This window comes from Aotus nancymaae, unplaced genomic scaffold (genome assembly GCF_030222135.1).
Source record: "Aotus nancymaae isolate 86718 unplaced genomic scaffold, 86718_ANA_hifiasm-v0.15.2.pri h1tg000014l, whole genome shotgun sequence".
Lineage (NCBI taxonomy): Eukaryota > Metazoa > Chordata > Mammalia > Primates > Aotidae > Aotus > Aotus nancymaae.
The window spans coordinates 6343897-6359681 of record NW_026988425.1 but is presented as its reverse complement, the minus strand read 5'-3'; the positions used below and the strand labels follow the sequence as shown (position 1 = coordinate 6359681).

The following is a 15785-nucleotide window of genomic DNA, read 5'->3' as shown; positions in this document are numbered from 1 at the left end:
CAAACTCCTGACCTTAAATGATCCACCCTCCTCGGCCTCCCAAAGTGCTGGGATTACAGATGTGAGCCACTGTGCCTGGCCTCACATCTGCACACTTCTAACGAGAATCTGCTCTGCCTTGAAATCAGGCCTACTAGCTTTTCAGTTTTTCTATTAAAGAACAGCAGAAAAAATTGCTATTTGATGACTCTGGTGGTGATTGTACATCCTCAGTAAGCCTAAATTGGAGAGTTAGAGCCGGGAGTGGCTGTCAGCTCTGGCCTACATAATTTTTCCTGAGGAGAGCAGTAAAATACAGCAGAATGCTTCAGAATGGTCACCTGGTGATCAGGCCTGGGGATCTGTACAGGGAAGAGGACAGTTCTTTGCCCCAGAGACTGAGCGACCACACTCACGCCGAGGTGCTAGACAATTTGAAGACTGAGGGTCCGCACACTTGCACAGAGGACAGGGGTGGAGCAGGTCACAATCAGGTGTTGCTTGATTTGGTATTCTGTAGGAACAAGGTCCAGTGAAGACCATTTAGCTGGTTTTTTGCCTACTGGTAAAATGTCTGCTTGTGGTGAAAGTCCAAGTTTGGAATAGCCCAGAGAAAGGGCAAGCTCACCTTGAGTGGATCCTTGAGCCTCAAATGAGTGATGTTGACACAGAAGTGTGGGATACTGGAGATGGGAGACCAGAAGTCTGGGTCCTGAGGTCCCTGCAGGGGTTCCTTCTGTGGCCCTGGGTTGATGACTCTGGGTAACAAGTGACAATCTGAGCGATTAGCAGCTGCATTGGAGGGCTCTGTGGCAGGCAAACATGCTGCGCCACAGCCTGGGTTAGGAGACTTCTCGGGCAGTAAAGGCACAAGGGCATGCCAGCTTCTGAGCCCCTTGGGTTGTTGAGGCCTGCATTTGTAGGGAGCCCACAGACCAGCCCTCTCTAGATTCTCTGAGGAGAAATAGTTTCTTCTGATCACCAGGGAAAGCAGCAGCTCCAGGGAGGAATGGAACGAATTTCTGCTCCCAGCTTGTGGACTTGAAAGAAGTTGAGGGGCCTAGCCTTTCCCTGCCCTGGATTGGCCTGTCCCGGCACCCTCTTGGTTCCCTTCTTGGCTCTCTGGGTTCTATGTGGCAAAGACCTATTGACAGGGCCCCCAAAGGACCAAGGGGCTCCTGGGATCACCACAACCAGAGGCAGAGGCTGAACCTGAACCTGGTAAGGTCTAAAGGCATTTAGCAAGGTGATGTTAGTGGATAAAAGGGATAGACGAGAACACCAGGCAGAGTGTTGAGTAGAAGCGTGTCCAATAGGAAACCCCAGTCAGGGCTGTGGAACGAGGAATGATGGCATCAAAAACCTCAGCCAAAGCCAGCACAGGGGCCTCGGAAGGAGGCAGGATGTGGTGCTGGAGGACCGAGGCACTGTTTACAGGGCTCTTGGCCTTAGCTGGCGAGGACCGTGCAGCTCAGTGCTGAGCTACCTTGCACTATTGAATTTCCTGTGTTTTATCATTTGTCCTTTATCACTCGTCCATATTGTCTTTAAGTCTGGTGATATGACTGTGGTTTCTCTTCGATAGTAAGTACCCAAGGGAAGGGGCCGGGTACAGATCCAACCACTCAGGAGAGCATCTACAGCCGTGTTTGTTTTTTGCTCAACCTAACTTCAAAAATAAATGTGATAGAACTTTTCACTTTCTTAGTGACCTCAGAGAGGTTCAGCACATTCTTCTCATGGTCCACCATTCACTTATGCATTCGATAAATAGTAATTGAGCTTCTTTGCACTTTGCCTGGTACTATAGTGTTAAAAGATGGGTCATGGATTCTTTTTTTTTTTTGAGATGGAGTCTCACTTTGTTACCAGACTGGAATGCAGTGGCGAGCTCTTCACTCATTGCAGCCTCTGCCTCCCGGGTTCAAGTGATTCTCCTGCCTCAGCCTCCTGAATAGCTGGGACTACAGACACAGGCCACCATGCCCAGCTAATTTTTGTATTTTTAGTAGAGACAGGGTTTCACCATGCTGGCCAGGATGGTCTCGATCTCTTGACCTCGTGATCTGCCTGCCTCGGCCTCCCAAAGTGCTGGGATTACAAAACTGAGCCACTGCGCCTGGCTGAAGCATGGATTCTGTCTTTCCAGGGAGTTAGTTACATGAATAATTTTAATACAAGATGAAGATTTGCAAACTATTCAATCATCTTCCAAGAAAACCCAATAGAATCAACAAATGATTACAATAAAAAAAAATTTACTAATGTTGATGGAAACCTGATCAGTTAAAAAAAAATCCAGTGTTTCTCTACAACAGAAATAACCAGCAAAAAAACAAAATATAAAGTATCTAGAAATCATTTAAGAGTATGTGAAGCTTCTATGGGGACCATTTAAAACTTAATGACAACTATATTAGATAATAGAAATTGATGTGAATAAATAGAAAAGAATACCTCTCCAAGATGGGATGACAATATTTTAAAGAAGACAGTTCTTAAGTTAAGTGAGACATCCAATAAGTGAAGTTTTTTTGAAGGAACTTGATAAACTTATTATAAAATTTGTCAGAATCTAAAAATCTCTGAAAGAAAGGAGTGGGAAAGGGGACTTGTCCTACTAGACATGAGGACATTCTGTAAGATGTAGTAACAGAGATGATATGGTATTTTTTAAAGAAAAAAACAGCCAAGGAAACATAGGACAGAGCTCAGAGAGAGACCCTGGGAATCTCACATGGGAATAGAATATACAACAAACGTGGTGCCACCCTAAAGCAATAGGAGATAATGTAAGTGATATCTTTGTAATACAGAAGTGGAGAAAGACCTGTAAATCCCAAAATGCCATAGCTGAAAAAACTATTGATGATTTTAGTATTACTCTGATAAAGATTTCTGTTCAATGCTGACTGGGAGAAGAGATGTATAATGTCTAAAACCACTGAGTGAAAAGTAAGTAGACTATCAGAGGAAACACTGAAATTAACAAGGAAAGGGCAAGAACCTTAATAGAAAAATGAGCAAAGTATGCAAAGAGGCAATTTACAGCAGAAGAAACATCAAAGACTTGCAAACAGAGAGAGTCGCTTAAGCTTACTGGTAATTAAAGAATTTGCAAATTGAAAGACACTATCACTTTACACCCATTAAAACTCTCACTTTATACCATTAGGCTTGAAAACATTTGCAAGTTGGATAATGTCACTTGTGTATAGGGATACAACTTCCTCCTGGGGGTGGTAAGGGGTGAGGAGTGGGAGGGGAGTATGGACGAGTGTAGTCGCTCTTTAGCACAATCCGCCAGAATTAGTGACATTAGGTATACTCGTATCTACGCTCCAGCAGCTCTGCTCCCACAAATGGATCCTAAAGAGACTCTCACCAAGATTCTTGAGGTAACCTGTGTGAAGGTGCTCATGACAGCATCCCTTATGTGGGTAGGAGGATGGAGGCCACGTGGGAGTCGTCTTCAGGGAGCAGGCACCTGCGATCGTGCGGTCTTATCTGTCAGCCTGGGGGGGAGGTTCCAGTTTCCAGTTATCCAGTCAAGCCTCATGTAGGTGTTGCTCTAAAGGAATTTTATAGGTGTGATTAAGGTCTACAATTGTTAGTATAAAGGGTCCCCAGTCCAGACTCCAAGAGAGTGTTCTTGGACCTCTTGCAAGAAAGAATTTGGGAGGTAAAGAGTAAAGTGAAAGCAAGTTTATTAAGAAAATAAATGAATGAAAGAACGACTACTCCATAGGCAGAGCAGAGGTGTGGCTGCTCAACTCATCACACGTATGGTTACTTCTGGAGTGTATGCTAAACAAGGGGCGGATTACTCATGAATTTCCGGGGAAGGGGTGGGAAATTCCTGGAACTGAGGATTTCTCTCCTTTTTAGACCATATAGAGTAACTTCCGGGCCTTGCCATGGTGTCTGTAAGCTATCACGGTACTGGTGGAAGTGTCTCTTAACATGCTAATGTATGATAACTAGCATATAATGAGCAGTGAGGATGACCAGAGGTCACTTGCATCGCCATCTTGGTTTTGGTGGGTTTTGGCTGGCTTCTTCACTGCAAGCTGTTTTATCAGCAAGGTCTTTGTGACCTGTGTCTTGTACCCACCCATCTCATCCTGTGACTAGAATCCCTAACCTCCTGGGAATGCAGCCCAGTAGATCTCAGCCTTATTTTACCCAGCCCCTATTCAAGATGGAGTTGCTCTGGTTTCAATGTCTCTGACACAATCAGCATACTTGACGTAAGGGAGATTGCCTAGGATATTCTGAGCAGGCCTGATTCCCTCAGCTGAAAGGCAAAACCGCGTGTTCTGTATCTGCAGTTTCAGGCAACTATGGATGGAAAGTATTCAGAAAAAGTTCCCAAATGATAAAAAACAATGCAACAATAAAACATAAGACAAATTGAAAAACCCAATACAGATTCAACACAGGCTTGGGGACGACAGGGAGACGGGGCCCCAGGACTGTTGAAGTCTGGAAATCCCCTCCCCTTCCCCCTCTCCCCTTTACGGCATCCCCCACACTCCACCCTTTCCCACTCTGATAATCTGGCCACAACTTAGCAGAATTACACCCAGGCCCAACGGGACCTGCAAAATATGCCAGTTTAAATTTGTCCTGCTGGGAGAATCTGCAGTGGGAAAGTCAAGCCTGGTATTACGTTTTCTCAAAGGGCGGTTCCACGAGCACCAGGAGTGCACCGTCGGGGAGGCCTTCCTCACCCAGTCCATTTGTCTAGATGCCACAACTGTCAAGTTTGAGATCTGGGACATAGCTGGGCAGAAGCAATACCACGGCTTAGCCCCCACGTGCCACAGGGGTGCCCAAACTGCAATGGTGGTTTATGACATTACTAATCAGAAAACCTTTGCCTGAGTGAAGACATGGGTGAAGAAACTCCAGCGACAGGCCAGTCCTAGCCTCATGATTGCCCTGGGGAACAAAGCTGACCTGCATATGGTGGAGTGTGAAGAGGCCCAGGCATATGCAGATGAGAACAGCTTATTGTCTACGGAGACTTCAGCCAAGACAGCTTTGAACAAGAACGATTCCCTCCTGGCAATAGCTAAAAAGTTGCCAAAGAGTGAACCCTAGAATCTGGGACGCACAGCAGGCTGAAGCCGGGGTGTGGATCTCCATGAACAGTCCCAGCAGAACATGAGTCAGTGATGTAGCAACTGAGGGGGTGGCTAGCGGCAAACTAGTATGGAGCTAGCCTGAGAGCTGCGAAATAACCTCCATCCCTACCCTCAGCACACAGCCCCTACGGTGCCAGCACACGGAGCCCTGGCTCCCAGGGGCTGCCTCCTTACGGTTCCATCATGGCACTTTTTAACGCTTCAGCAACCAACACCAGGCAGCTTTGCCACTGACCTCCTACCCCCTGCTCTGGGGCTTGGAGGTCAACCCCCGCCAGGACTTACCTTCTAAAACAAACTTTCTTCACTTTGTATAATAGGGACATGACAGCGACTTACTTTCTTTTCTCCTCCTCCCTAGTGATCCTCCCCACGTTTTCAGAAGACACTTCTGTCTACCGTCCCTTCCCCCTTCTGTTTTGCTCAATCCCTGATCTTCATTCTCTTTTCTCCTCTCCCCAGGATGCAGAAGGTGATGAACCCAGGAGCTGAGGAAGGATATTTGCAGTTCATTTACATTAAGGGCCCTGGGGGACAATAAAGCTCAGAGCAGGAGGGAGTACGGAAACATTTCCTTTCTGTTTTTATTTGGTTGGAGTTTCTTGTATTTGAAAGCATCGCAGTATCCGTGAGTTTCGTGGAGGGTAGTCTAGGTGGAGGTGAGAATGGGGAGGCAAGCTCTCAGGTACCAGGCAGGAGGTGTCTTGTTAGCTAACTGGGCGGAGGTGGAGGTGGAGTGTCATCTGTGGCTCTGGGACTCTTCCAAAGCCCAGTTTCCCCTCACACAGCCTCTTAAGTAGCATTTTCCCTATCGTGGGGGACCCCAGAGTTCTCCAGAGAATCTTCCCTGGTTGCCTGCATCTTTGGCTCTGCTGTGATCTACCTGGAGAAGGGACCAGTTTCTGTCACTCATCCTCTGCCTTATACGCATGCGTGTTTTCCCCTCTGGCCTTTCAATGGCCTCAGCCCCAGCCACCCTGTGCCCCTGCAGTTTGCACTTTAACTGATGGTAGTTCAGTTGGGGTCCATGTTTTATGGGAGTTTTGTGGATTTACCTGCCCTCCCACCTTCTTTTTAATTCAATGGAATCTGAGGTTAATATGCGGTTTTTGGAGCGGTTATAGCTAAAAATGCCAGTGGCGGCTACTCAAGTCCAGTCTCCACTGTCAGCTTCCTCTTGGGGCTGGGAAAGCGCTTCCCCAGGCCTCTCCCTCCCCCACCCCCATAGAAACAGGATTTGGCCTTAGCTTCCGGGCCTATCGGCTGCCTTCCCTCTACTTCCTACCAGCTCTTCTGCCTCCCTTTGAGCTCTGCTGGGCTTGGGGAGCCTGGTTTTTTAAATTTCCTTGCTCATTTTTTTTTTTCTTCTGGTCACTTTTTTTTTTAAGGGGGGGGTTTTGCAATTTCTTGTTTGTTTTGCTCCTAAGAAAGCGTTTGCCTTTCTTCCTCTCCCAACATAGCAATCGCGCTAACAGAATGCGACTGTGATTTACTGATGTATTTAATGTAAGAAAAGGAAAAAAAAGAAGAAAACCCATACAACTATTTACATTGTTTTAGATATTATGAGTAATCTAGGGATGATTTGAAGTATGAGGGAGGGTGTGCATAGGTTCTATCAATACTCTGCCATTTTCTTTTTGAGTCAGGCTCTTGCTCTGTCACTGAGGCTGGAGTGCAATGGTGTGATCTCGGCTCACTGCAACCTCCGCCTCTGGGCTCAAACCGTCTTCCCATCCCAGCCTTCTAAGTAACCGGGACCACAGACACATGCCACCACAGCTGGCTGATTTTTGTATTGTTAGTAGAGATGGGGTTTTGGCATGTTGCCCAGGCTGGTCTCACACTCCTGAGCTCAAGCGATCCTCCCATCTTGGCCTCCCAAAGTGCTGGGATTACAGTGTGAGGCACAGCACTCAGCCTGTGCCATTTTCTATGACACTTGAGCAGCCTTGGATTTTGGTATCTGCAGGGGTTGAGGGTGGTTCTGGAACCAATTCCCCATGGATACTGAGGGACTGCTGTACTTCATCTTGGTGCTCAGTTGGAGAAAATGCTGTGGTGTGACCACAGTGGCTGGTTGCTTTCCTCTCTCTATTCTTCCACAGTAATAGACCCCAGTTTTGTTTGAGGCATAAATAAATAAAAAATGTTTCTACCTCTTTTGGAGTCAGCTTTTGGCCAATAAGATGTAAGCTGAAATGTTGTGTGAAGTGTCTGGGAACTATCTTTAAAAGACAGGGAGCATAACCTTCATCTTCCCATCCCCTTTCCTGTTGTCTGGAATGTGGATGTGATGGCTGCAGCTTCAGCAGCTTCTTTGGACAATGAGGTAACATACTGGGAACAGGAAGGAGCTAGATAGTAGTAGCTTGGGCCCAGGTACCCATGGAGTCACTATACCTGTCTCCCAGATAAACCTCTGCTGTGGAGGCTGCAGACCTTTAATGTCAGAGACTAAGTCAGGACTTCTTCCAGAGACTAACCATCTGAGGTTATTTTATGTGAGATAATAATATATCCTTATGTTTTAATTTCTATGGTTTGGAGGTTTTTGTTATAGGTAGCTGAACCAAATCCTAACACACTTAAGGAAGGGAGATTAAGGCTGTTTGTTGGTCCATCCTGGTGGCACAAGACACAGGTATTGATGAGTAATTGGTGCAGGAGGTGTGAGGAAAAGAGAGAGGTTGAGATGCCACTCACATTTTTTTTGCGTGAGTACTGCACTGGCAGAGCTGGAGATGGGGAGAGAAGGACATCGGGGAATGCAGTGAGCTTGGTTTGGGTCAGAGAACACTCAGGCTATTAGAAATGGGGACCTGGGAATTAAGGAATAGGCCTGGGGTAGAGATTACACTGAAGTAATGGGTAGAGCCACACAGTGAGTGAGATCACCCAGGAGCATAAGTCACAACGTCAGATGGCAGTCAGTTACGACCAGCCGGCAAGAAAGGAACCAGGAGGAGCAGGGGAGTGGGTGGTGGGGTAGGAGGTGCAGGGGAAAGGGGACAGAGAACAGAGCAGCCTCCCCAGATGGAGAGACGGGGTGGGCGCCAGCCAGCAACACCAGCTGCAGCTGTTCATCAGGCAGCCCCTGGCCAGGTGTCCACATTTATTTTTCTAGCAAAACCCCCAAGTGGGAAGGGAGTTGTAGGGATATGATGGGCATTGGCACAGCAGGGAAGTGGAACAGAACTGATAGTTCCTGAGTCCGGGTGAATAGGGAGCAAGTGTAGCCCGAAGGGGTCCGGGGAGAGGGTGTAGCAGGTCCTCGGCCCAGCAGGCTCTCTGAGGAGGGAAGGATGCCGAGGCCCTCATTCTCAGGCTGGGGGATACCCAGACGACTCTTATAGCCCCTCTGCTTCTGGCTGTTCATGCAGTCCCGGGATGTTGATCCCATTAGCAGGCACTCTCACTGCCTCCCGTTCCAGCCATGGGTCTCCCCGCTGCTGCGGGACTTGTGCTTAGCTTGGCTGTGGCTCCTGTGCTTGTGATACCAACTTGGAAGCTGCTGAATGCAAAAGGAGTCTGTGTGCCTCTGGAGCCCTAGAAAGAGGGGCTGACTTTTGAGGGCAAACTTATTTGGATGGCCTGACTCAACTTACCTTTCAAGAAAAGATATGATATGGTTCCCAGTCAAAGCATCCCGTTTCCATAGAGGCCCCGGAGGCTCTGCGTGTCCAGAACCTGCTGCTATCCCTTCCCACCCAGTGGGCACTGGGGCCAGACCATAGGTGGCTCAGCCGTCCCTCCTGCAGGGAGACCTGCGGCTGCTGGCTGGCACCTGTTCCCCAAGGGTAAACACTGTCTCCTTCTCTGACGTTCACTGTTGCCGCCTGAGTTTGGCAAATGCCTCCCACAATATTTACTCCCGCATTCCTGCTTGCCAGGAGATTCTTAGTACCGCAGTTCCCAGCGAGAGGGTCTCAGAGCTCCTATAGTAAACAAACCCGCCTTCCGTGGCTCGCCCAGTGCATTCAAAGGTGACTGCACTGGGAGTCCTTTCTCGAAGGATCTGAGGAACCCGATCCTGTCTGGCTCAGCCACCTGGCCCTGACTGTCCCTTTCTGCTCCTGGAGGCCTGATCAACCACAAGTCCATTCCATGTTCCTTCTTACTCAACCCCCTGTCTACACTGACACCTCTCGCCACGTAAGAGAAGATTATAACATTCAAAACGCCCCACAGACCCAACATTTTCAGGTCTATAAAAACAAATCCACCCCCAAATGCAAATCCTCATAGTGCATCGCGATCTAGAGTGTTTTGAGGTGTCATGAACGCATGATGCTTGTTAAAACGAAGCTTTCAGGGAAAGTACATCTCCCTAAGATTTCGGCTATAGTCACGGAAAAAACAACTTTTTCTAGTTTTTAAGTTTTCTGTCTTACAGTATGGCTACATGCAGCTAACTCAGTGGATTGTAATACTTTTAAAACCTCTCCTTGACTATTTGGGTCCAGGTAAATGTCTTGGCTGGGTTTCCCCACAGTGACCCAACTGACTGGGGACGCTTGTTTGTAGCCAGCGCACCCCCACGCGCCCACTGTCTCTACCTAACTCGCTGGCCTGGGTGGTGACGTCCAGTCTTGAGTATGGATGCCTGTGGTCTCTATCACGTTTCTTTCCCTAAAACCTTCAATTAGAGGAATGCAATGGGGATTTTCATCACCACTTAATACCATGTCTCAGTGGCAATTACAGAACAATGAAGACAGATCAAAACTTGTCAGTGAAAGACATTTAGAGGAAAGAACCCTTTCAATATTTTGAAAGAAAAATAAATAAGACTCAAATCAACATACACATACTCACGCATCGCTGGAGCTTCTCTGCTAAGAGGGATGTGTTTAGATGAAGGTTCACTTGAACCCTAAGTAAGTAACAGGGAAAGCCAGCGGCACTAGAGGCGGCAAGGGGTGGGGGCTGATGGTGCGGCTGGTGCCAGATGGGGCTCTGGGAAACCTCCCCGCACCGTCCGCATAGAGATGGGTATGTGTTATAGTTGGAGTTCTTCAAAGAAACAGAATAAATAGTCTGGCAGTTTGGGGAGCGGTTGATGGGCAGTGGTCTGAAAACTCTGGCAGGATTTCTATGTTGCTGTCTTCAGGAGAATCCCTTCTTCTTTGGGAAATCTCCATCTTTGCTCTTAAGGCCTTCAACTGATTGCTTAAGACCCACCCATATTATAGCAGGTCATCTGCTTTATTCAAAATCTTCTGATTTAAGTGTTAATCATATCTTTAAAAAAAAGCCTTCATAGCAACATCCAGACTAGTGTTTGCTGAATGACTGGGAACATAGCCAGACAGGTTGACACATAAAATTAACCATCTCAATGGGAGAGCCTTTTTCGCTGGACCTCTGCTGGCTGGATGGGGTTTCCGATGTCACATTCCCTGCTGGCGAGCCCCCTAGCATGTCCTTACTTTCCTCATTTCTGAAATGGGATCCGAATCGCTCACTCCCCATGGGGCTGCTGTAAAGGCTGGGTGTGGTGAGGCTCACAGTAGCTGCCCCTGGCCAGCTGCTGCAGGGTGCTCGTGAGAGGTGCGCTTTTTCAGGCAGGTGATTTAGTGTCTTCTCTCTGGTTTTTCTCTCCCCATGTCATGGGGTGACCCTGTTTTTATGTTCCTTGTTTTTTCAGGTGAGGTGAGCGTGAGTTATATTACATGGTCAAAAGCAGAAGCCGTTTGTAAGGAACTTCCCTCCCTGTATTTGAAAAAAGTGGAAAGCAAGGGTGGAGGTTTGCTGGGTGTTCAGAGGTAGGTCCCAGGTGTGGAGGGACTTGGGGATCCCTGGGGGGAGGGCCTGGCTGCAGAGGGAAGAAGGACCAGCCCCCAGGCAGGGCCTCTGGGCTTCCCATCGAGGGCAGCAGAGTTGCTGAACTCTATAAAGGTCTGCTGGGCTGGACAGTGGGTGTCTCCACAGTGACCAGGGCGGACACCTGAGGGAGGGCTCTGGGGCCCCCCGATGCCTAGCTGAGATTCAGTTTCCTGCCTGATGGCAGATGGGGGATGAATGGATTTAAAGAAAATAAAGAAATGACTTGGTCTTACTTTCTTGTTTGTTACACTAAAATTACATCTGTCTCTGCTCGACTGTTAGTTTGTTAGTGATTCCTACCAATAGCCATAGTCACAAGATTGTGCTGATTTATCCACCCCATCCCTCGTCGACACTGTGGCCTTGACTGGGCTGAGTGGCGCTTCCCTTTTCTGCAGGGACACCTGGCCCAGCATGGCAGGCCAGAGAGCCAGACTTCATTAGCTCTAGCTCCAACCCAAAGGAGAGATGAGTGCAGCTTCTCCTGCCCAGTGCCTCCCAGCAACCAGGCCAGTGCCTGCACCCACTCAGGCTTGCAGACAAAGCTGAGCCGGGAGGGCAGCACCTCTGTCCGTTAACAACAAATGCTGCGAAGGTGACCGATCCCGTCGCCTTCCTCCTGCAGTCGTTTGGACCTGTCTCCTTTCTGGGAACAGATGTCACTCCCTGGATTCTCAGCCAGTGCCTCCTGGGGGACTCTGAGCTTGCTCCCTGGGCCCATCCTTCTCCCTTGTAGGCACAGCCCCTCTCTTTCTTGAGGACTTGGGGCCTCGTAGTCTTCACCCTGTCCGGGGTATCGAAGCCATGAGGATGCTGGAGTTGGAAGTGACATAGACCCTCTCATCCCTCCCACCCTTTAATTCACAGACCTCTTCAACACTCCTCACTCATGGGCGTTCAGCCATCAGATACCCGCTGTGACGGGGAACTCACTTCTTCCCCAGGGTGATTTCTTCCTCACCAGATCTCCGTTCTGCAGGAAGTTCTTCCTCATCCAGAGCCCCGTTCTGCAGGAAGTTCTTCCTTCTCCCAGAGCTCCGTTCTGCAGGAAGTTCTTCCTCACCCAGAGCCCCGTTCTGCAGTTCTTCCTCACCCAGAGCTCCGTTCTGCAGGAAGTTCTTCCTCCTCACCAGATCTCCATTCTGCAGGAAGTTCTTCCTCACCCAGAGCTCCGTTCTGCAGGAAGTTCTTCCTCACCCAGAGCCCCGTTCTGCAGTTCTTCCTTCTCCCAGAGCCCCGTTCTGCAGGAAGTTCTTCCTCCTCACCAGATCTCCGTTCTGCAGGAAGTTCTTCCTCACCCAGAGCTCTGTTCTGCAGGAAGTTCTTCCTCACCCAGAGCTCTGTTCTGCAGGAAGTTCTTCCTCCTCACCAGATCTCCATTCTGCAGGAAGTTCTTCCTCACCCAGAGCTCCGTTCTGCAGGAAGTTCTTCCTCACCCAGAGCCCCGTTCTGCAGTTCTTCCTTCTCCCAGAGCCCCGTTCTGCAGGAAGTTCTTCCTCCTCACCAGATCTCCATTCTGCAGGAAGTTCTTCCTCCTCACCAGATCTCCGTTCTGCAGGAAGTTCTTCCTCACCCAGAGCTCTGTTCTGCAGGAAGTTCTTCCTCCTCACCAGATCTCCATTCTGCAGGAAGTTCTTCCTCACCCAGAGCTCTGTTCTGCAGGAAGTTCTTCCTCACCCAGAGCTCCGTTCTGCAGGAAGTTCTTCCTCCTCCCAGAGCTCCGTGCTGCAGGAAGTTCTTCCTCACCGGAGCTCTGTTCTGCAGGAAGTTCTTCCTCACCGGAGCCCTGTTCTGCAGGTAGTTCTTCCTCACCCAGAGCCCCGTTCTGCAGGAAGTTCTTCCTCACTCAGAGCTCCGTTCTGCAGGAAGTTCTTCTTCACCCAGAGCTCCGTTCTGCAGGAAGTTCTTCCTCACCCAGAGCTCCGTTCCGCAGGAAGTTCTTCTTCACCCAGAGCTCCGTTCTGCAGGAAGTTCTTCCTCACCCAGAGCTCCGTTCTGCAGGAAGTTCTTCCTCACCCAGAGCTCTGTTCTGTAGGAAGTTCTTCCTCACATTGGCCTCCCTATAACTCTCCATCAGGGCTCATGGCTCAGCCCCATGCAGACACAGAGGCCGACCCCCTGTGAGGCTCCTAATGAGGACCATCCCTCAATGTTGAAGACCTTTGGCCCACACACATGAGGTCTGTGGGATGACACCAGGCTGTTGACCAGTGTCCATTCCAGAGGGGACAAGGCCCCCAGCATGTGGTGGAGAGAGAGGGAGCGGAGGCCTCAGTGCTGTAAGCAGGTGTGCTGAGGAGGTGAGAGCTCAATTCCTTGCATAATCTGAATTTCTCTCTGTGCCCAAATGCACAGCGTAGCAGAGAGCAAAGACGGAATCCATCGCCCCTCTCCCTGAGAAGCGCAGAGGGACCAGCCAGGCTCAGACCTCCTCAGGTGCTCAGGAGAGAAAACCCAACCTAGTGGTCAGCGCCAGATGGATGGATACACGAGATGTGGTCGTTCCTCGCAGGAGAATATTATTCTTTCTTAAAAAAGAAGAAAATTCCGACACATGGTACAGTGGGTGAACTTCAAAGACATTGTGCTATGTGAAATAAACCAGTTGCAAAGTTCTGAGGCTGTGATTCCACTCCTATGAGGTCCTCAGAGGAGTCACTTAGAGACGGGAAGTGGATGGGAAGTCCGGGAAGATGAAGCACTTCTGGAGATGGGTGGAGGTGAGGGCCACATGACAGCGTGACCGTGCTTGGTCCCCCTGTGAAGCTGTACACTTCACGATGGTTACAATAGCAAATTTGATGTTATATGTATTTTATTACAATAAAAATACAATTTGAAATGAACAAAAGAGGGTTAAAAAAAAGCCAGACCTTAACAAAAACAAAAGAAAACACAAAACCCCCACCAGAATCTCACCTCAAACGCAGGGTGGAAATGCCTCCTCTGGTTCTGTTCAAGGGGGATGAGAGCAAATTGACAAGGTCATGTAGCAAGGGTGTCAGGAGCAGCTTCCACAAGGCAGCAGCTGAGCCAAGGGCACAGGAGGCACACCCCACCCTGGCCAGCGTGAGGGTCAGAGTCCTGCCCACAGGGTTGTGGGTGCAGCCACCTGCAGTTTCTGGAGCAGGCTGAGCCAAACGTCTAACTCATCGGGGCCACCCGCAGCCTGACGGCCAGGAAGTGCCGCCCTCAGGGGGACCCGCTGGAATGCTGAAAGGAGGTTCCTTGGCCATACTTTATTTCCTTCAGTTTCAAACACTCCCAAGTTCACCCCCACCTCCCATCCCTGCCGCAGCCTGTGTGGACTGAACGCAGCCTCGCAAATTCATGTGTTAAGACTCTAAGCCCCAGTGAGCCTGTATGCGGAGAGTTGGCCTTCAGAGGGAGGTACTAGGGTGGGTCCCAAATGCAGTAGTGCTGGTGTCCTTGTAAACAGAAGAGACATCGGAGCTCTCTCCCATTGCTCCTGTTTCTGGAACGGACTTGGGCTGTTTGGGAGCCGTGCCCTATGGCTGTCCTCCACAGCGATGTGCAGGTGCTGCTGTGGGGCCTCAGGCTGGGACTTGACCATTCGGGGCATTGGAAGGGGCTTAGGTCTGTAGGTACCTCTGCCCATATAGATGGGGCTCATGTTCCCTCTGAGCAGGAAGAAGCTCCATTTCTGATGGCCAGTTCACCTTGCTCTACTTCCCAGACATGGCAGATGGCTCTGTGGTCCATCATCTCTGCCGACTTCCAGGGCTGAGGCTGTGGGCCTCTCAGATGCTCCAATTCGGGAGAGCACCTCATTCTCTGAGTCCTCACCACACCTTCTCAGAGAATAAGGCATTAGCTGGGGCATTTTTCAATGAAGGACAGGGACTTGCAAACCTATTAAGAGGCTGAGTAGGACTGGGAAGGGGCAGGCTCGATCCAGGTCTGGAAGCAGGGGAGAAGCTGCTCACTGCCAGCCTATGGCCATCCTAGGCCCCTTGAGGGGACCTTCCTGCACCACGCTTCATCCTGCCTGGACCTCCTGTCCCTAGGGAGGCAGCCCCTTGTCCCCTCTGTGGCTGGGAAGCCTGAGCCTCTGCTGTCCAACAGGCAGTGCATGCTGAGCAGTATATGGAAAGAAACCAACTGGGAAGAGAGCCAAGCCTCCCCGTCACAGTGGGACTTGTGCTCAACCTCTGAGTCAGCCTCTGATTCAGAAAATTTCATGCTGCCACAGTGCTTCCCAAGGAGGCACATAGTCCAGGATACTCAGGGGGTACAGGATGCTCTGGGTACAGGATGTTCTGGGTACCAGAAGCTCTGGGGTACAGGATGTTCTGGGTACAGGATATTCTGGGGTACAGGATGCTCTGGGGTACAGGATGTTCTGTGTATAGGATGCTCTGGGTACAGGATGTTCTGGGTACAGGATGCTCCGGGGTACAGGATGTTCTGGATACAGGATGCTCTGGGTACAGGATGCTCCAGGGTACAGGATGCTCCGGGGTACAGGACGTTCTGGAGTACAGGATGCTCTGGGTACAGGATGCTCTGGGTACAGGATGTTCTGGGTACAGGATGCTCTGGGTACAGGATGTTCTGGGGTACAGGATGCTCTGGGGTACAGGACGCTCTGGGGTACAGGATGTTCTGGATACAGGATGCTCTGGGTACAGGATGCTCCAGGGTACAGGATGCTCCAGGGTACAGGATGCTCTGGGGTACAGGACGTTCTGGGGTACAGGATGCTTTGGGTACAGGATGCTCTGGGTACAGGATGTTCTGGGGTACAGGATGCTCTGGGGTACAGGACGCTCTGGGGTACAAGACACTCTGGGGTACAGGATGTTC

The 15785-nt window shown here is 49.8% G+C and overlaps 1 pseudogene; it reads left to right on the top strand.

Annotated features, from left to right (window-relative positions):
* The first annotated feature begins 3248 nt into the window (after nucleotides 1–3248).
* Nucleotides 3249–5085, top strand: LOC105732966 (ras-related protein Rab-5B-like; annotated as a pseudogene).
* Nucleotides 5086–15785: the final 10700 nt, after the last annotated feature.